The following is a 21,541-nucleotide window of genomic DNA, read 5'->3' as shown; positions in this document are numbered from 1 at the left end:
TAAGCAAAGAAAGGAAAGCGGAAAGGTGGAAGGAGTATATAGAGGGTCTATACAAGGACGAGGTACTTGAGGACAATATTATGGAAATTGAGAGGATGTAGATGAAGACGAAATGGGAGATTTGAAAGAGCACTGAAAGACCTAAGTCGAAACAAGGCCCCGGGAGTAGACAACATTCCACTAGAACTACTGACAGCCTTGGGAGAGCCAGTCCTGACAAAACTCTACCACCTGGAGAGCAAGATGTATGAGACAGCCGAAATACCCTCAGACTTCAAGAAGAATATAATAAATCCAATCCCAAAGAAAACAGGTGTTGGCAGATGTGAAAATTACCGAACTACCAGTTTAATAAGTCACGGCTGCAAAATAGTAACGCGAATTCTTTACACACGAATGGAAAAACTGGTAGAAGCCGACCTCGGGGAAGCTCAGTTTGGATTCCGTAGAAATACTGGAACACATGCGGCAATACTGACCCTACGACTTATTTTAGAAGCTAGATTACGAAAAAGCAAACCTACGTTTCTAGTATTTGTAGACATAGAGAAAGCTTTTGACAATGTTGACTGGAAAACTCTCTTTCAAATTCTGAAGATGGCAGGGGTAAAACGCAGGGAGCGGAAGGCTATTTACAATTTGCATAGAAACCAGATGGCAATTTTAAGAGTCGAGGGGCATGAACGGGAAGCAGTAGTTGGGAAGGGAGTGAGACAGGGTTGTAGCCTCTCCCCGATGTTGTTCAATCTGTATATTGAGCAAGCAGTAAACTAAACAAAAGAAAAATTCGGAGTAGGTATTAAAATCCATGAAGAAGAAATAAGAACTTTAAGGTTCGCCGATGACATTGTAATTCTGTCAGGACTTGGAAGAGCAGTTGAACGGAATGGACAGTGTCTTGAAAGGAGGATACAAGATGAACATCAACAAAAGAAAAACGAGGATAATGGAATGTAGTCGAGTTAACTCGGGTGATGCTGAGGGAATTAGATTAGGGAATGAGACACTTAAAGTAGTAAATGAGTTTTGCTATTTGGGGAGCAAAATAACTGATGATGGTCGAAGTAGAGAGGATATAAAATGTAGACTGGCAATGGCAAGGAAAGCGTTTCTGAAGAAGAGAAATTTGTTAACATCGAGTATAGATTTAAGTGTCAGGGAGTCGTTTCTGAGAGTATTTGTATGGAGTGTAGCCATGTGTGGAAGTGAAATATGGACGATAAATAGTTCAGACAAGAACAGAATAGACGCTTTCGAAATGTGGTGCTACAGAAGAATGCTGAAGATTAGATGGGTAGATCACATAACTAATGAAGAGGTATTGAATAGAATTGGGGAGGAGTTTGTGGCACAACTTGACTAGAAGAAGGGACCGGTTGGTAGGACATGTTTTGAGGCATCAAGGGATCACCAGTTTAGTATTGGAGGGAAGCGTGGAGGGTAAAAATCATAGAGGGAGACCAAGAGATGAATACACTAAGCAGTTTCAGAAGGATGTAGGCTGCAGTACGTACTGGTAGATGAAGCAGCTTGCACAGGATAGGGTAGCATGGAGAGCTGCATCAAACCAGTCTAAGACTGAAGACCACTACAACGACAACAACAACAACAGACAAACTCCAGTGCCAGACGCTACAAGAGGGGCGTTGTGCGTCACGGAGAGGTTGGTTGGTTGGTTTGTGGGAGTAAAGGGACCAGACTGCTACGGTCATCGGTCCCTTTTTCCAAATACTAAAAACACCCACAAAGAATAAAAACGATTAACAGAATAGAACACAGACGACACAGAACAACAGAAACTCAGACAAACACCAGACAAAACGAACTAAAATCACACAGAGTGTGACGGTGGTTGGCCGACCATAGAAATAAAAAAGGAAAAGCCAACCACTTAGAAACACATTAAAAAATCAGTTTATAATCGTAGGCCAAAGACCAGAATCAACAGAAAACAAGAAAATAAAACAGAAACAGATTAAATGATAAAACCCCCCTGCTCGAATAAAACGTAAAACTTAAGTCAGCCATAGCAGAGTCATCTGTTAAAAGGGCAGGGAGCTTGGCAGGCAGTGCGAACGACTGCCAGAGCACAGCTAAAAGTGGACAGTCCAATAAAATGTGGACCACTGTGAAAACGGAGCCGCAGCGACATAAAGGTGGGTCCTCACGTCGCAATAGGTGGCCGAGCGTCATCCATGTGTGCCCAATGCGCAGCCGGCAGAGGACAACAGACTCCTTGCGAGAGACCCGCAAGGAGGAGCGCCACACACCGGTAGCCTCCTTGATGGCCCGAAGTTTGTTTCGTGAAGGCAGGGCGCGCCATTCAGTGTCCCAAAGGTCTAGAATTTTGCTGCATAGGAACGCTCGCAAATCTGTCTCCGGGAGGCCAATGTCTAGAGATGGTGTACTGGTGGCCTCTTTCGCCAGGCGATCAACATTCTCATTGCCGGGTATCCCAACATGGCCCGGGGTCCACACGAAGACCACAGAGCGGCCGCAACAGGCAAGAGTATGCAGGGACTCCCGGATAGCCATCACCAGACGGGAACGAGGGAAATACTGGTCGAGAGCTCGTAAACCGCTCAGGGAATTGCTACAGATAACGAAGGACTCACCTGAGCAGGAGCGGATATACTCTAGGGCACGAAAGAGGGCGACCAGCTCAGCAGTGTAAACGCTGCAGCCTGCCGGCAAGGAACGTTTTTCGGAATGGTCCCCTAGAGTTAGCGCATAACCAACACGACCAGCAACCATCGAACCGTCAGTGTAAACAATGCCAGAGCCCTGATACGTTGCGAGGATGGAAAGAAAGCGGCGGCGGAAAGCCTCCGGAGGGACTGAGTCCTTCGGGCCCTGTGCCAATGCCAGCTGAAGGCGAGGGCGAGGCACACACCACAGGGGTGTATGCAGAGGTGCCCGGAAAGGAGGCGGAAGAGGTAAAGCCCCAAGCCCGGAGAGAAGCTCTCTGACGCGGACCGCGATCGTATATCCAGCCCTGGGCCTGCGTTCTGGAAGATGGACGTGCGACTGTGGGAATAGGAGCCGATAGTTAGGATGCCCGGGCAAGCTGAAAACATGGGCAGCATAAGCGGCCAGCAAACGTTGGCGCCGTAACCGCAGTGGAGAGACACCTGCCTCCACTAGTATGCTGTCCACAGGGCTGGTACGGAAAGCACCAGTGGCAAGGCGTATCCCGCTGTGGAGGATTGGGTCCAGCACCCGTAACGCAGATGGGGATGCTGAGCCATAAGCGAGGCTCCCATAATCCAGACGGGACTGGATTAACGCCTGGTACAGCCGTAACAGGGTAGATCGGTCGGCACCCCAGCGGGTGTGGCTCAAGCATCTCAGAGCATTTAGATGCCGCCAACACGCCTGTTTAAGCTGCCGAATATGAGGCAGCCAAGTCAACCGGGCATCGAAAACCACCCCAAAAAACCTGTGTGATTCTACCACTGAAAGAAGGTCGCCGTCAAGATAAAGCCGCGGCTCCGGGTGGACAATACGTCGCCGGCAGAAATGCATAACGCAGGTCTTGGCTGCCGAAAACTGGAACCCATGAGCTACAGCCCAAGACAGCACCTTGCGGATAGCGCCCTGTAGCTGACGTTCAACAGCTGCAATGCCAGTAGAGCTGTAGTAAAGGCAGAAGTCGTCAGCATACAGGGAAGCGGAAACAGAATTTCCCACCGCCGCAGCGAGCCCGTTTATTGCGATTAAAAACAGGCAGACACTGAGGACAGATCCCTGTGGTACCCCGTTCTCCTGGACTCGGGAGGAACTATGAGAGGCCGCGACTTGCACGCGGAAGGTACGATACGACAGAAAATTGCGGATAAAGATCGGCAGAGGGCCCCGAAGACTCCATCCATGAAGCGTAGAAAGGATGTGATGACGCCATGTCGTATCGTACGCCTTCCGCGTGTCGAAAAAGACAGCGACCAGGTGCTGACGGCGGGCAAAGGCAGTACGGATGGCCGACTCCAGGCTCACCAGATTGTCGGCGGCGGAGCGGCCTTTACGGAACCCACCCTGAGATGGAACCAGAAGGCCCCGAGACTCCAGTACCCAATTCAAGCGCCGGCTCACCATCCGTTCGAGAAGCTTGCAAAGAACGTTGGTGAGGCTAATGGGGCGGTAGCTGTCCACCTCCAAAGAGCTCTTGCCCGGTTTCAAAACGGGGATGACAATGCTTTCCCACCATTGCGACGGAAACTCACCCTCGACCCAGAGACGGTTGTAAAGGTCGAGGAGGCGTCGCTTGCAGTCCACTGAAAGGTGTTTCAGCATCTGACAGTGGATGCGATCTGGCCTGGGAGCGGTATCAGGGCAAGCGGCAAGCGCACTGTGAAATTCCCACTCACTGAATGGAGCATTGTACGATTGAGAATGGTGGGTGCGAGAAGAAAGGCTCCGAAGTTCCATCCGCTCTTTAATGGAGCGGAAGGCCAGTGGGTAATTGGAAGAAGCGGAACTAAGAGCAAAATGCTCTGCTAAGCTGTTGGAAATTTCGTCGGAGTCTGTATAAACTGCTCCATTCAGTGAGAGCGTAGGGACGCTGACAGGGGTCCGATAACCATAGAGGCGTCGGATCTTGGCCCAGACCTGCGATGGAGAGACATGGAGGCCAATGGTGGACACATACCGCTCCCAGCACTCCTGCTTGCTTTGGCGGATAAGGTGGCGGGCCCGCGCACGCAGCCGTTTGAAGGTGATGAGGTGGTCAATGCAGGGATGGCGCTTGTGACGCTGTAGCGCCCGCCGGCGATCTTTAATCACCTCAGCGATCTCAGGCGACCACCAAGGCACAGTCCGCCGCCGAGGGGACCCAGAAGAACGGGGTATGGGGGTATGGCAGATTCTGCGGCAGTAACGATGCTGGTGGTGACTGAGTGAACCACCGCATCAATGTCGTCATTAGAGAGAGGCTCAATAGCGGCATTGGAGGAAAACAAGTCTCAGTCAGCCTTATTCATAGCCCATCTGCTGGGGCGCCCAGAGGAGTGACGTGGTGGCAGTGGCAGAAGGATCGGAAAGTGGTCACTGCCACACAAGTCGTCATGCACACTCCATTGGACAGACGGTAAGAGGCGAGGGCTACAGATCGAAAGGTTGATGGCGGATTACGTGCCATGCGCCACGCTGAAGTGTGTGAAGGAACCATCATTTAAAAGTGAAAGATCGAGCTGTGCCAATAAATGCTCAATGGTGGCGCCTCGACCTGTCGCCACTGACCCACCCCACAGGGGGTTATGGGCGTTGAAGTCGCCCAGTAACAAGAAAGGTGGCGGCAATTGGGCTATCAGCGCAGCCAGGACATGCTGCGTGACATCACCATCCGGTGGAAGGTAAAGACTGCAGGCGAACACCCGAACAGCGACAGCCTCCAAAGCTGTTTGGAGAGGGACAGACTCGCTGTGTAGAGAGTTAAGGACATAGATGCAGACGCCACCAGACACCCTTTCATAAGCTGCCCGGTTCTTATAATAACCCCGATAGCCACGGAGGGTGGGGGTTCGCATTGCTGGAAACCAAGTTTCTTGAAGAGCAATGCAGAAGAAAGGGTGAAGGCTGATACGTTGGCGGAGCTCAGCAAGATGGAGGAAGAAAACGCTGCAGTTCCACTGGAGGATGGTATTGTCCATGGCTGAGAAAGGCGTGACGGAACTGGGAAGGCAGATTACGCCGCTGGGTCACCTGCTTCCTCCGATTGAGCACCTGTTCTAGTGCTATCCATGGCGTCTGAGGGACCGGCGAGATCGAGGTCCTCAGCGGACGCCAGAATCTCCACCTCGTCCTCAGACACAGAGCTGGAAGATTGCGGTGGGGTGGCTGCCACCGCGAGTTCCTTGGGCTTAGAGCTCTTCTTCTTGGATTTCTCACGCTGCTCCTTGGGTTTAACTGGCTGGGAGGGCTTCACCGATTCAGTCTCCGGGACTGAGGAGGATCGTGAAGCCCTTCGAGCAGCCGATTGTGGGCACTTACGCCACTGTCGGTCGTCAGCCTTCTCGCTGGTGGAAACCTGGGAAGGGAGGGACCGAAGGGACCCCTTGCGAGCGTGAGAAGCCGAAGAAGTTTGACACTTCTCCGGCTTAGAAGCGGAGACGGACGTCCCCGATGGGTGGGATGGTGTTGCTCCTGAGGTAGGTGGCGCAGGAGCAACCCGGTGGGTAGAGCCCCCCACTGGCAAGGGGGCAGGAGGAGTTGTACCACTCGTCGATCCGGCCGGAAATCACGAAACTGATGGGGTGAGCACAGGTGTTGCAGCAGCGGCGTAGGAAGATGTCATTCTCACAGGATGTAATCGGTCGTATTCCCTTTTGGCCTCAGTATAAGTCAGTCGGTCCAGGGTCTTATATTCCATGATTTTGCGCTCTTTCTGGAAGATTCTGCAGTCTGGCGAGCAAGGTGAATGGTGCTCCCCGCAGTTGACACAGATGGGAGGCGGGGCACATGGGAGTATCGGGATGAGATGGGCGTCCGCAATCTCGACATGTGAGGCTGGAATTGCAGCGGGAAGACATATGGCCGAGCTTCCAGCACTTGAAGCACCGCATCGGGGGAGGGATATAGGGCTTGACGTCACATCGGTAGACCATCACCTTGACCTTTTCCGGTAACGTATCAGCCTCGAAGGCTAAGATGAAGGCACCGGTAGCAATCCGATTTTCCTTCGTACCACGATGAACGCCCCGGACGAAATGTACACCTCTGCGCTCTAAGTTGGCGCGCAGCTCGTCATCAGACTGCAAAAGAAGGTCCTTATGGTAAATAACTCCCTGGGCCATATTTAAACTCTTATGCGGTGTGATCGTAACAGCAACATCCCCCAACTTGTCACAAGCAAGTAACCGTCGTGACTGGGCAGAGGATGCCGTTTGTATCAGGACCGATCCAGAGCGCATTTTGGACAAGCCCTCCACCTCCACAAACTTGTCCTCTAAATGCTCGACGAAAAACTGAGGCTTTGTGGAGAGAAAAGACTCCCCATTAGCTCTCGTACAAACTAAGAATCGGGGCGAATAACTGCTACTGCCATCCTGAGATTTACGGTCCTCCCACGGTGAGGCCAGGGAGGGGAACGTTTTCGGATCGTACTTCTGAGCGTTAAATTGAGCCCGAGAACGCTTAGAGACTGCTGGCGGCTGGCCACCAGCGAGAGACGATGTACCACGCTTTATTGCGGGTCATCCGCCCTGATGCCACCTACTCCGACCAAGGGCCCTCCCCACGGGCGCCACCCAGCCACAGCAAAGGCCACCTGGCAGGATGGCCGTTGCCGGGAGTCCCGATACCCCAGGAGGATAGGCATCTGCTCCTTGGCATACGTGGGGAGTTAACGGCGCAGGCATCAGTAGAGCGATCCCTGTGTTGTCAGGGGGCTACAACCAACAGGGTACATGGCGGCCACACCACAACGGACTGGCTACCGTTCTGGATGTTAGGTAACATGTGGTCCATGGTCGCCGTCAGTGCAGAAAGAGGCACTGCACAGTGCAAGGTGTAATCTGCACGCAGGAACATAGTCATGCCCAAGAGATGGAGAGCGGGCAGGACTGCAATTCAACAGCGAAGAAGCTGGCGAAAGGTCTGATCGCAAGATGGACACAATGCACCAAGTAAGGCGCCCTTTCCCAATCGGCTCGCTCTTCGGAAAATTTTGAGAGATGGAGGTCAAACCCAACAGGGGACCATCACAGAAGGCCGAAAAGTTTGAGACTCCCTTTAGTCGTCTCTTACGACAGGCAGGAATACCGCGGGCCTATTCTAACCCCCGAGCCCGCAGGGGGTCGTCACGGAGAGGTATACTACAGAAATTCCGACATCGTACGTTCTAGGAAGAGTCGGGCAACATATTGGTTACTCCCACATACGTTTCGTAAAATGACCATAATGAGAAAATTAGAGAAATCGGAATTAATACGACGGTTTCCAAACAAACATTCTTCTCACACGGCATTCGCGAATCGGGTGGCTTGTGTATAGATACGGATGCAAGATTACTTCGTAGTATCTTTTCAATTGTCTAATCGAAGATAGGCAGTTTATTTGTGAGACTCAACCGCTTGGTAACACGGCAACGGAAAACACCCGCTTCAAAAAAATGGCTCTGAGCACTATGGGACTTAACATCTGAGGTCATCAGTCCCCTAGAACTTAGAACTACTTAAACCTAACAAACCTAAGGACATCACACACATCCATGCCCGAGGCAGGATTCGAACCAGCGACCGTAGCGGATGCGCGGTTCCACACCCGCTTCTCATAAATACGATTTTATCCATGAATGATGTCGAATACCTTAACGGGTTTCGTTCAGTTAAAGATTTCTGCGAGAAACAGCAAACAACTATAAATGTCAACAGTTTTCACTTTAATCGAGAGTCACATCGCCTTTTTTAAAATAACGAATGATTGTTGAAATTAATAAGTACATTTTTCAGCAACTGCTATCAGTCACAATTTACTGGTACCCTGATTAAATTTTGGTTCTATGAAGCGTTACGAAGTATAAACCACATTTTCATGCAATGATTTCCTGCTAAATACAAGTGTTTAACGTGTTCGTTAACTCCTAATTTCTCGCGGTACACTGCCTTCCTTTACCAAATTTAGTTGGTTCAGTTTCCACGAACACTGGGTGAGATCTCGTGTAACTTAACAGTACCACGATATTACTTTAAAGATCGTCACTAGATGGCAGACCAAAACAAAACTTTGTGACAATTACTATTATTCTTAGTCACACAAAAGGTGTATCACGACAACGTAGAAGATATTCATGGTGAATATGTCCCCTAGAACTTAGAACTACTTAAACCTAACTAAGGACATCACACACACCCATTCCCGAGGCAGGATTCGAACCTGCGACCGTAGCGGTCGCGCGGTCCCAGACTGAAGCGCCTAGAACCGCTTGGTCACAACGGCCGGCGTTTTATTGGTCATTGATATCCTGAATACCACTAATGGAATGGAGTGAATATCCAAACTGGTCCACACGTTCTATCAGGTACAGATCTCAGGATCCTGTTGGCCACATGGATGGGAGTATCTCAACACCACACAGACAGTTCGTAGACACACATGCCATGTGTGGGTAAGCACTGCCCTGACGAAAAATAGCATCATCATGAAACTGTCATATGAAAGGTAACACATGAGGTCGCACAACATCAGAGATGTACGTTGTGGCTTTAGAGGTCTTTCAATCACTGCCGGTGATCTGGCGCCATACGCCATGGCTCCCCATATCATTACATAAAGAGTAATACCCCTGTGCCTCACTGAAACATTGGAAGAAAGCGACTTCCTCCAAGGTTGCCACCGTACTCGCCGACGATGGTCATCCGGCCTACTGCAGAACTATTCATTGCTGAACACAATGCGACGCCATTCATCAGCAGTCCATGTAACCCGTCACAGCACAACTCCAAACCCAGGCGTTTCTGTCGTGATGTTAACGACAGCTACGCACAGGATGATAATTCCTTAGTCCTGCTGATGTCTGTCTGCGACAAATAGTCCAGTATGACACAAAATGTTGCAGGGAGCCTGTCACTTGTTCTCAGACAGCGAGCACAGATGTGTAGTTACGATGTCCTTGGTCGCATTACCCCTTGTGTCCAGATGCGGTCGACAGGAACCTTGATGACAAGGATGCCTATCCTCACATTCCCATACAGTCCAACATCAGCCCACTGTCACACCCCAATGCTCCACAAATCTGGATATTCCATGATTCAACAAGTTGACCAAATGGGGATCCATAATGAGGCTCCTTTCAGTCTCTGTCAGGTATTAATGACGTTGCCTCACACAAGGAAATGGTATCTGAAGTCCTTGAAAGCAGTCACTCAACATCTGACGTTGTTCACACCCCTTATATACCCTACCAGGCACACTAACAACACTGCAGCATTGACACTATTTTTCAGTGCTGCTGACTAAAATAGCAACGCTGCCACAGCTGCTGCAAGAGGCTATGGAAGTAGGTATGTGCAGGGCGCACCAAACCAACATTACATAATTGCAGCAAATGTCACCAGTCGATTTCCCCATAGCAGGGCGGGTCAGGGGCCAGTAACTGCAGCATCAGCAGGCCAGTTATTACATTTGTGAGCTACTGGCTTGTTTTGGGGTACATAGCTGGAGCAATACTTCCACAAAACAAGGAGGCACCACACCAGTCTAAATATCCATAACTTTTAGCGAAAGGGATTGCATTGTGGCAGAACCATCTGTTAGGAGATGTCTACACTGGTTGTCGGGGTGACATGTTCTTCAAGCAGTCATTGCGAGACTTGGCATCCACCAACCACAGGCCCACTGCCGGCACTAAGTCCACTGCTGTGGACTTAGCACCCTGCAGCCAGGTGTTCGAGCTCACTGCAGCCGCAGCCAGGCTTCTGTCCCGAAGGGCAGCGGCTCGAGACCAGTGCAGTGCAGTGCCGCCAATAAGCCATCATGCCTGGGTGGGTACAATGACACTGTACGCCTCTGCTCACAAGGACAGGCATCACTGCTGAGGGCCGTCTTCCTCTGAAAGAATTGCGGTGATTTTCTGCAGCTATTGGCGCCTCCTGCCTTGGGCTGGAGAGCCGTGACCAGACAGCACACATCCTGCTGTGCCCTCTGCACGTCAGCATTCCTGCCCAGCCACTGCTGTCCTAACGGTCGACTGACTGTCTTTTGCATCAGTGCTGCTGCACTTGCTGTTGTCAGCGCACAACTGCATAATATCGCTAAGAGTGTTGTAGTTCAATAAAATATATGACTAATAATGATGTTTCTAAAAGCAGCTATCGGTTATCATCCTGAAAACCTACCAACTCAACTCAGCCTTGGCAATGTAGAGATCAGCAACGTCAGGGTTCAAACATTTTGGTGTCAGAAGCATCAGCCACCAATGAGATGGACGTCTGCAGCCAGATCTAGTATCACATCTCAGCCACAGCTGTTAGCACCAAGAGTTACAGTGGACTGAGTGGAGAAACATCTCCTACTTCCATGCGAAGGGGATGTGGGTTCAAGGTGTGACCATCATCGAAACCTGAAAGTAACATTTGCAAAACGAGAGGAATCACCTGATTTGTCACACTTTTGTGTCAACACGAGGGAGCGCTATTTGCAGCCAGTAAGGTGCATACAGTGCAACCTATTAGATTACAATGCTGATTCAGTATCAGAAGAGTGTTTCATGTGCCACCATTATGGCCAAATTGATAGGGAATATACTGAACTGAAGTGACTGAGATCAGGCATAAAATGGAAAGCGTAAGATAGTGTTCTGCGACGGTTGGAACTTAAATAGTGACAACTATTTATTCACAACCGATACGAAAGGTTACTTGTTTGCACCAGTTAACTGTCCTTCAAAGTAGTCACCAGCGTTGTGTAGAACCCGTTGCCAGCGATGTGGAAGGCGTAATATACCGTTAGCAGAGCCTGTTCTCTTGATGGTGCGAATGGAGCGATCTACTGCCTGTGGAATCTCTGGAACAGTTCTGAAGCGAATGCCACGAAGTAGTTCCTTCATCTTCGGAATCAAATCAAAGTCACAAAGACGAAAGTGCGGGGAGTATGGTGGATGGTACAGTACTTCCCAATCCCATCGACCGAACAGAGCAGCTACAGCTTGCGCTGTATGCGCCCGCGCATTGTCGTACAAAATGATGGGTGGGTTGCGCAGAAAGTGTAGCCGCTTCTTTCGCAAAGCTGGTCGCAGGTGATGGTCCAAAAACGAAGATTAAAACGACTTAAGTCCTTGTGACTTTGATTTGATTCCGAAGATGAAGGAACCACTTCGTGGCGTTCGCTTCAGATCTGTTCCAGATATTCGACAGGCAGTAGACCGCTCCATTCGCACCATCAACAGAGCAGGCTCTGCTAACGGTACACTACGCCTTCCACATCGTTGGCAATGGGTTCTACACAGTGCTGGTGACTACTTTGAAGGACAGTATCAGGTGCAAACACGTAACTGTTTTGTATAGGTTGTGAATAAATAGTTTCCAATATTTAAGTTCGAACCCTCGTATAATTGTGAGTGTTCAAGCTATTATTTTGTCCTACTGTAATAGTTTCTTGTGTACCTGGCTGTGTATTGTGGATAAAAATACCACACTGACGGAGTCCAGGACGCAGGGCATGGTGTTTCCAATCCAGTCATTAATATATCACGTAGCACAACTTACAGCAGATAAGGCAGAGAAGCATACGTAAATGGTTGCTACAGAAGAGGGTAGGGCATCACCCACTTTGGCTACTCCACTGTTAGATATATACACCACTAATTACACTACTCTGTTTTCTGGCAAACCAACTGAGAATGTATTGTCTTTCCTGACTGCTCCGGAAGCAGCAGCAAATATTTCATTTTGGACAAACGATCAGCTATTGCAAATGATTAAGTTGCAATTGACAGGGTAAGCGAAAGTATTAGTTAAATATCATGAAGGTTTGAAGATCCCCTAAGATTTGGGCAGTTAAAGTTTCCACCACGCTATAAGAAACAGAATAGCACAATTTTTTTTTCATGAGCAGTTGAGAGGAATCTAACAGAAGCAAAATGAAACAGTGAAAAGTTTCACTGACTGGATAAGGAAAATCAATGCGCATACTTACGAACTGACGGAAAGAGATTAAGTGGATATAACGTACATCCAGCAGGAAACTGAGCATAGGGTACCTGACGCCTTCCAAGGGGGTGCTGCACCCACATGTCTAGGAGGTTCGAGCAGGCACACTGAAAGACCCGAGGGCTGCTCTCAGTATAGTTACGCAGCTGGAGGAAATAGATACAGTGACAGAGGTGCACAATAGGCAGTATTTTCTCTACTGACATTTGGTGCTATAGGTGTAGACGTTTAGGGTATTACCAGACTAGACAAATGGCAATTGCGTTAAAAAATGCACTAGCCGTATTTCAGCAATTGTTGCATGGAGTACTTATGGATTTGAAACCTCGACGATGTGTGATGTACTTCGATGGAATAATTGAGTTTCCAAGGGATATGACGGAATATATCCCGCAATTAAGGGAAATTTTCTGGGGATTATGTTCCATGAATCTCACGTTAAGTACGGCAAAGTGTCATTTTTGCCTGAAAGAAGTGATTTATTTGGGACATTCAATTAGTCGAAAGGGGTTAAAGATGAACCACAGATTAATACAGGCAGTGTGAAATATTCGGGCTTCTCAGGCAAGCAAAGAGCTGCAATCATTCTTGGGGTTGGCCAATTAATACACAAAATTCGTGAAGAGCTTTTATGCTCCTTTGTGAAGGGGTTTTTGGCTGCTTAACGTAATCACTGAGGAAGGATGTAAAAGTCATGTAGGCTATATAATGACAAGCTGAATTTGAGAGGCTGAAAGAGCCTTCGACACCAAATCCAGTGTTGATGTTTCTAGATTATGAGAAGGAGTTTGTACTATCATGTGACACTTCCAACAAGGCATTAGGGTGTGTTTTCAGTCAAGTTATACATGGTGAGGAACATCCCATGGTTTACACCTAACGGCATTTAAACCAAGTCAAGAGAAATTACTCCACAAACGAGGAGATATTGAGCTTGAAATATGGGGTTATGTATTTCGTATGCTACCTGTATGGTAAAAAAATTCAAGATACTAACTGATCAGACTGTGTTGAAATAGTTGTTGAGGTTACAGGATTCTTCAAGCTGACCCATAAGGTAGGCATTAAGACTGAATGAGTTTGACTCTTCAGTAATTCATAAGCCAAACAAGAAGCACGGGAATACAGATGGTCTAAGCAGGGAAGTTACGGTAATGCACGCACTACGTCACAGCCTTGCACAGTGGCAGACAGTGCAAGCTGCTGACATGTACTGCAAACTGTTTACTATGCAGTTGCTGTTCACTGTGCAAAGTGATTTGCTATGTAGGTCAGTTAAGCTAGGACTGCATATAGCTGACCTACAGGAAGAGATACTGAAGCAAGCACACATGAAGTTATGTTCTACATCTACATTTATACTCCGCAAGCCACCCAACGGTGTGTGGCGGAGGGCACTTTACGTGCCACTGTCATTACCTCCCTTTCTGTTCCAGTCACGTATGGTTCACAGGAAGAACGACTGTCTGAAAGCCTCCGTGCGCGCTCGAATCTCTCTAACTTTACATTCGTGATCTCCTCGGGAGGTATAAGCAGGGGGAAGCAATATATTCGATACCTCATCCAGAAACGCACCCTCTCGAAACCTGGCGAGCAAGCTACACCGCGATGCAGAGCGCCTCTCTTGCACAGTCTGCCACTTGAGTTTGCTAAACATCTCCGTAACGCTATCACGGTTACCAAATAACCCTGTGACGAAACGCGCCGCTCTTCTTTGGATCTTCTCTATCTCCTCCGTCAACCCGATCTGATACGGATCCCACACTGATGAGCAATACTCAAGTATAGGTCGAACGAGTGTTTTGTAAGCCACCTCCTTTGTTGATGGACTACATTTTCTAAGGACTCTCCCAATGAATCTCAACCTGGTACCCGCCTTACCAACAATTAATTTTATGTGATCATTCCACTTCAAATCGTTCCGCACGCATACTCCCAGATATTTTACAGAAGTAACTGCTACCAGTGTTTGTTATGCTATCATATGATCATACAATAAAAGATCCTTCTTTCTATGTATTCGCAATACATTACATTTATCTATGTTAAGGGTCAGATGCCACTCTCTGCAACAAGTGCCTATCCGCTGCAGATCTTCCTGCATTTCGCTACAATTTTCTAATGCTGCAACTTCTCTGCATACTACAGCATCATCCGCGAAAAGCAGCTTGGAACTTCAGACACTATCTACTAGGTCATTTATATTGTGAAAAGTAATGGTCCCATAACACTCCCCTGTGGCACGTCAGAGGTAACCTTAACGTCTGTAGACGTCTCTCCATTGATAACAACATGCTGTGTTCTGTTTGCTAAAAACTCTTCAATCCAGCCACACAGCTGGTCTGATACTCCGTAGGCTCTTACTTTGTTTAGCAGGCGACAGTGCAGAACTGTATCGAACGCCTTCCGGAAGTCAAGGAAAATAGCATCTACCTGGGAGCCTGTATCTAATATTTTCTGGGTCTCATGAACAAATAAAGCGAGTTGGGTCTCACACGATCGCTGTTTCCGGAATCCATGTTGATTCCTACAGAGTAGATTCCGGGTTTCCAAAAACGACATGATACGCGAGCAAAAAACATGTTCTAAAATTCTACAACAGATCGACGTCAGAGATATAGGTCTATAGTTTTGCGCATCTGCTCGACGACCCTTCTTGAAGACTGAGACTACCTGTGCTCTTTTCCAATCATTTGGAACCTTCCCTTCCTCTAGAGACTTGCGGTACACGGCTGTTAGAAGGGGGGCAAGTTCTTTTGCGTACTCTGTGTAGAATCGAATTGGTATCCCGTCAGGTCCAGTGGACTTTCCTCTGTTGAGTGATTCCAGTTGCTTTTCTATTCCTTGGACACTTATTTCGATGTCAGCCATTTTTTCGTTTGTGCGAGGATTTAGAGAAGGAACTGCAGTGCGGTCTTCCTCTGTGAAACAGCTTTGGAAAAAGGTGTTTAGTATTTCAGCTTTATGCGTGTCATCTTCTGTTTCAATGCCATCATCATCCCGGAGTGTCTGGATATGCTGTTTCGAGCCACTTACTGATTTAACGTTAAGACCAAAACTTCCTAGGATTTTCTGTCACGCCGGTACATAGAATTTTACTTTCGAATTCACTGAACGCTTCACGCATAGCCCTCCTTACGCTAACTTTGACATCGTTTAGCTTCTGTTTGCCTGAGAGGTTTTGGCTGCGTTTAAACTTGGAATGAAGCTCTCTTTGCTTTCGCAGTAGTTTCCTAACTTTGTTGTTGAACCACAGTGGGTTTTTGCCGTCCCTCACAGTTTTACTCGGCACTTACCTGTCTAAAACGCATTTTACGATTGCCTTGAACTTTTTCCATAAACACTCAACATTGTCAGTGTCGGAACAGAAATTTTCGTTTTGATCTGTTAGGTAGTCTGAAATCTGCCTTCTATTACTCTTGCTAAACAGATAAACCTTTCTCCTTTTTTTATATTCCTATTAACTTCCATATTCAGGGATGCTGCAACGGCCTTATGATCACTGATTCCCTGTTCTACACGTACAAGAGTCGAAAAGTTCGGGTCTGTTTGTTATCAGTAGGTCCAAGGTGTTATCTCTACGAGTCGGTTCTCTGTTTAATTGCTCGAGGTAATTTTCGGATAGTGCACTCAGTATAATGTCACTCGATGCTCTGTCCCTACCACCCGTCCTAAACATCTGAGTGTCCCAGTCTATATCTGGTAAATTGAAATCTCCACGTAAGACTATAACATGCTGAGAAAATTTATGTGAAATGTATTCCAAATTTTCTCTCAGTTGCTAACAAGTCCGTATACCTCAAAGGATAAGATGAAGAAGTTTATTACATGCCACCAGTAAATATCAAGCTACAATTGCCAATTCGACGACCATAGTTCATGTTGGCTGCCTGCGACCATTTTCTATGCGCTCCAGATTTATTGCCACAACTGCCTCTGTGCCCTCATCCTTGGGCACAGAGGTTGTAAGGCACCGGTCAAATGGAGATAACCTTTATTGGTGGAAGAGAAGGAAAAAAGACACACCAGTACATAACGAATCGTGTAGCATATGCACAGCGAGCAAGTTTGATTACAGTGATTACAGAGGTTACTGGTGGCAACCAAATTTTCTGAGGTGATAAGAATGGATATTTTAGGACCTTCAGACAGATGCAAGTGGAAACTATTATATTCTGACTATCGTTGATCATTTCTACTGATATGAAACAATGGTTGCCATTCCAAACCAAGAAGCAACTACAGTGGCACAGACCATGGTGTATAAAAACTAAACTCCGCCAAAACAGGCCATGAAGGCCCAATGGTACCGACTGACCACTGTGTCACCCTCAGCCCACAGGCATCTCTGGATGCAGATATGGAGGGGCATGTGGTCAGCACACCATTCCCCAGTCCTATATCAGTTTACAAGACCGGATCTTCTCAATCAGTAGCTCCCCAGTTCATCTCATAACAGCTGAGTGTACCCTACTTGCCAACAGCGCTCGGCAGACTGGTTGGTCACTCATCCAAGTGCTAGCCCAGCCCATCTGCACTTAACTTTGGTGATCTGATGGGAACCGGTGCTACCACAGCGGCAAGGCCGTTGGCCCACGGTGAATAACTGGTTGCTAAAATTTGATTTCACTGAAGTGGTAATCATGGACCTAACTTCATGTCTGATTTCATGAAGCAGTCATGTCACTTGTTACGGGTTCAGACACTAAGGACTGCCCCAATGCACCAAAAATCTAATGGCAGAACAGAACAAGTAAAGGTTCTAATGGTAGGATTTTAAGTCACTATGTCAACAGCCGTCATAATGATTAGGATGCTTACCATGTGTAGTAAAAGCATATCACCGCAAAGTGCACACCAGCACTAGGCTCTCTCTGTATGAGACAGTGCTGCCCCAATGCACCAAAAATCTAATGGCAGAACAGAACAAGTAAAGGTTATAATGGTAGGATTTTAAGTCACTATGTCAACAGCCGTCATAATGATTAGGATGCTTACCATGTGTAGTAAAAGCATATCACCGCAAAGTGCACACCAGCACTAGGCTCTCTCTGTATGAGGCAGTGCAAGGGAGGAAGATGCCTTCACTGTTTGATGCAATCAAACCAAAAATAGGGAGAAATGGAGAGCCATTTCGAGATTTTGCAAAGACATTGAAGGAAGTAGAAAAACGTGTACAGAGGCAATCTTCAAAGCCATGCGGCATCAGGAAGAGGTACGGAAGCGCATGGAAAAGTTGCCATAATATACAATTGGAAATGAGTGATGCTAACAAGTATGTATACCTCAAAGGATAAGATGAATAAGTTTATTACATGCCACCAGTAAATATCAAGCTACAATTGCCAACTCGAACGACTATAGTTCATGTTGGCTGCCTGCGACCATTTTCAATGCACTCCAGATTTATTGCCACAACCGTCGCCACTGACGACTACGAAAAGGGTGGGGATATTAGGAACAGTGGAATGGCTGGGCAGTGGATTGCTGATCAGTGGGATGACTTGTAGGGGCCAACATTTCACATCCAAGTCATTGCTGTACTGGCCAGATAAACCCTTAGGGGTACTCTGAGCATTTATCTCAATAATGCAATATAACCCAACCTCATCCTCTCCCTGAGCCAACTCACAGCAACCCAGAAGGGGCATATTTCTGCAGAACAGATGCTTAACCCTCGTCCTCCCCACTCCAGTACACCAACTACCAGTAGACAGGGCTGCTTGTCCAGTGCGAGATACAACTAAGTGAAAAATAATGTCAAGAGAGTTTGTTAAGACGTGAAAAAACTTTCCAATACTATTTTTATTTTCTTCTCTATTTGTTGGCGCTGGTATTATATAGTTTCACATGGACAGTTGTGATTAACGGTAGGAAAATGTTTTTCAATAACTGAGATATTAAACGAATAACATTGCATATTCTTTCCTTGTACTGCAATGGACTGATGAGATTAATAACATAATGCCCTTGGGTGATTTTTTGTTATCAATATTTTTAGCACAACTGAGTAAAACGGTGATGCTGTCACAGCTGTTGCACGACGTCATGTGAGCAGGCTACATGGGCTTGCGTGACTCGGTGTTAACAGTTGCATTCTGTTTCTTGTAATTTTGCACGGAATTTATTGAGCCAATTTACTGTTAAGCAGTTCTTAGGGGATGGTAAACAGAGGTGAAGAGTTGAATAACATTACTGTCAGTTTGTAAGTGGACTTTCAAAAAAGTTATTGGTCACGAAAATACCTGTATATACAAAGCCAGTGTGCCAATACAGTCAGTTTAAATTGACTAGTCTTAAGAAAAAATTACTGTACACTATCATCAGTTCGGAAATGTATGTCGAATCTTTGCAGAATACCCTGAGCTATTATCTGAAACTGGATATGCTAGTGAGGGGAGGCGCATGTAGCGCCATCATATTTTTAGCATTACTGAGTAAAACAGTAACCCTGTCACAGTTGTTGCAAAAGATCATGTGAGCAGACTAGTGGAGAGTTGACCAAAACACCATTATGTGAGATGTAGCAATGCCACCAGTCGATTTTCACATGGCGGGCCAAACTAGGGGCAAGCAACGCAATAATGGTTACACATCAGAAAGACTAGGCAACTGCCAGGTACTATACCTCTGAACTATAAGTTTGTTTTGGTGTATGTGGTGGAACTGGTTCTTTGGCAACAACTGTAGGTGCCACACCAGTTAATACCCTTTATTTTTAGGCACAGGGACAGCACCATCTACAGAGGCGGCCTACACTAGTCAACAGAGTGACACTGTCCTGAAAGCAGCCACCACAAGACTTAGCATTGACCAAATGCACGCCTACTGCTGGCACTAAGCTCACTGCTGTGGACTTAGCACATTCCATCTGGTTGGTTATCTTCTGCTCATTACAGCCACAACCTGACATGGAGGGCAGTGTAACCACTTAGCCCCTATGCCTGGGTGTGCATACTGATCCTGTATTCTTTCACTCCAAAGGATAGGCACCAATGCTGAGGGCTGTCACCCTCTGCTCTTGCAGAGGGACACAGCTACTAGTGTGTCCTGCCTGCAGCTGCAGAGCTGTGTATAGATGGTACCTGTGCTCTCATGGCTTTTGCACGTCATCATTCCTGCCCAACCACTGGCTTCATAACAGGCCGCTGGCGACCTGTTGCGTCAACATCATCGCACTTGCTGTCATCAGCATATGCTCAGGGGCTTTGCCACTGTAGAGCATTGCTGCTAATAATGATGTCTCTATGAACAGCTATCAGTCACCATCCTGACAACAGCCCACCACCTCAACTCAACCCTGCCGCTGTATAGATTGTTCTCCCTGGGCTTCTGCACATCTGTCACAGAGAATTTCAACTCTAATCATGTTCATACCCACCGATTGTATGTATGTGTACAGAGTTACACTGAATCCAATAATGTCTTCCGAGTGCATCACTTTTTTAGTCAGGCAGTGAATGAGCACTGAGATGATCTCTGAGGTGAACCGTTTTTTGCCGGTAAGGCATTTAGAAACTCGTTTTACACTTCAGGCTAAATGTATTTGTACTGTCATGACTGCCTGCAGATGAGGCTTATATATCGAAACATGTGCAGAAATTTAAAGGAGTGTCAACAAATTGTGAACGGTGGTGATCATCATGGAACGTATTTACTAGCTAATATTCATACCTGTTTCCATATGTGAGTGTGTGCTAGCATGCCGACGAAGAAGCTTGCACAGGATAGAGTAGCATGGAGAGCTGCATCAAACCTGTCTCAGGACTGAAGACAACAACAACAACAACTAGCATGCCTGTTGAGCCTTAGTGCTGTATCCTTCTTCTGTAGAAGTATTTTTTTTTCATGATTTGGACATTGTTCTGCTTTACTGGTTTAGCTTGTTTTATTTTTAAATCTTTCTGGATGTTCTTACTTAATTTTGTAACAAGAGATTCTTGTTATGCACTGTTTTTCTGATAGCTGAGTTGTTTTATCTAGCTCCTTTATGTAGTTGTTCTGGCCAAAAGGTACAGTGTCTAATCTGTGAAGTATATATCAATGAACTGCATGTTCTTTCGACCAAAGGTGATTTCGATAATGGTGTAATTATGTGTCTTTTATGGTGGTTTTACTCTACATACTGAATGAATGTTGATTATTTTTCCTTGTGGTAGGTATACCTAGTAAGTGTATTTGTCCTCCTTGTTCTTTCTCTACACTGAACATGTTTTGTTAGTGTCTTTATCTGTTTGTAGTTCTTTTATCCTTGTTTCTGTTTCATCTATCAAGCAGAGGATGTCACCCATAAATCTCCACTGGTAAAGCAGATAGTATTTTCCTGGTACTATTTTCTGAAATATTTTCCCCTATTTTGTTCACAAAGATATCTGCAATCATTCCTGAAATGAGGGATCACAGCAGCAATCCTTCCTTTAGTAAACAGAATTTTTTTAAATTAAATTCAAAGGAGTTTACGTCGGTAACAAGATGTAGGGATGTGCTTATTTCTGAGGTGTGTTCCTCAGGTTTCCAGAGTTTTACAGTATTCACGTCTTGTACCTACGATGTTTTTCGCTTGTTTGCCTATCAATTCCCTTGTTACACCTATGTTCATTGTGATTGTGTCCTTACTCTGTTCTTGAGACAGTATGTTCTCAGACTCTATGATAAAGTTTTCTACATAATGTTCACTACCTTTTGCTTTCTAAACTCCCTGTAGTATCTGTGTTTCTTCATAATTAAGTTTGGTGCCTGTGAGGCTTATGAGACTTGGGTAGAGTTGATGTGTGGGCTTCTACTTGTTTGAGGTGGTTGTGTCTCGATTACGTGTCTCTGTTGATTTGTAAGTATTTTCATTTTTCTTTCTTTGGTTCTATGGTATTACATGTGTGTTCATCGACTTTGTCCAGGATATA

At 46.7% G+C, this 21,541-nt stretch overlaps 1 protein-coding gene and 1 pseudogene across 4 annotated transcripts in view; both read right to left on the bottom strand.

Annotated features, from left to right (window-relative positions):
• The window catches only part of LOC124607076 (zinc transporter ZIP11), a 436,282-nt gene that overhangs the window by 270,950 nt on the left and 143,791 nt on the right, over positions 1-21,541 (bottom strand). The window lies entirely within an intron of this gene.
• Positions 17,117-17,234, bottom strand: LOC124607746 (annotated as a pseudogene).

Source organism: Schistocerca americana, chromosome 3 (assembly GCF_021461395.2).
Source record: "Schistocerca americana isolate TAMUIC-IGC-003095 chromosome 3, iqSchAmer2.1, whole genome shotgun sequence".
Taxonomy (NCBI): Eukaryota; Metazoa; Arthropoda; class Insecta; order Orthoptera; family Acrididae; genus Schistocerca; species Schistocerca americana.
Note: the sequence above shows the minus strand (reverse complement) of the source record. Positions and strands in the feature narration are given on the sequence as shown.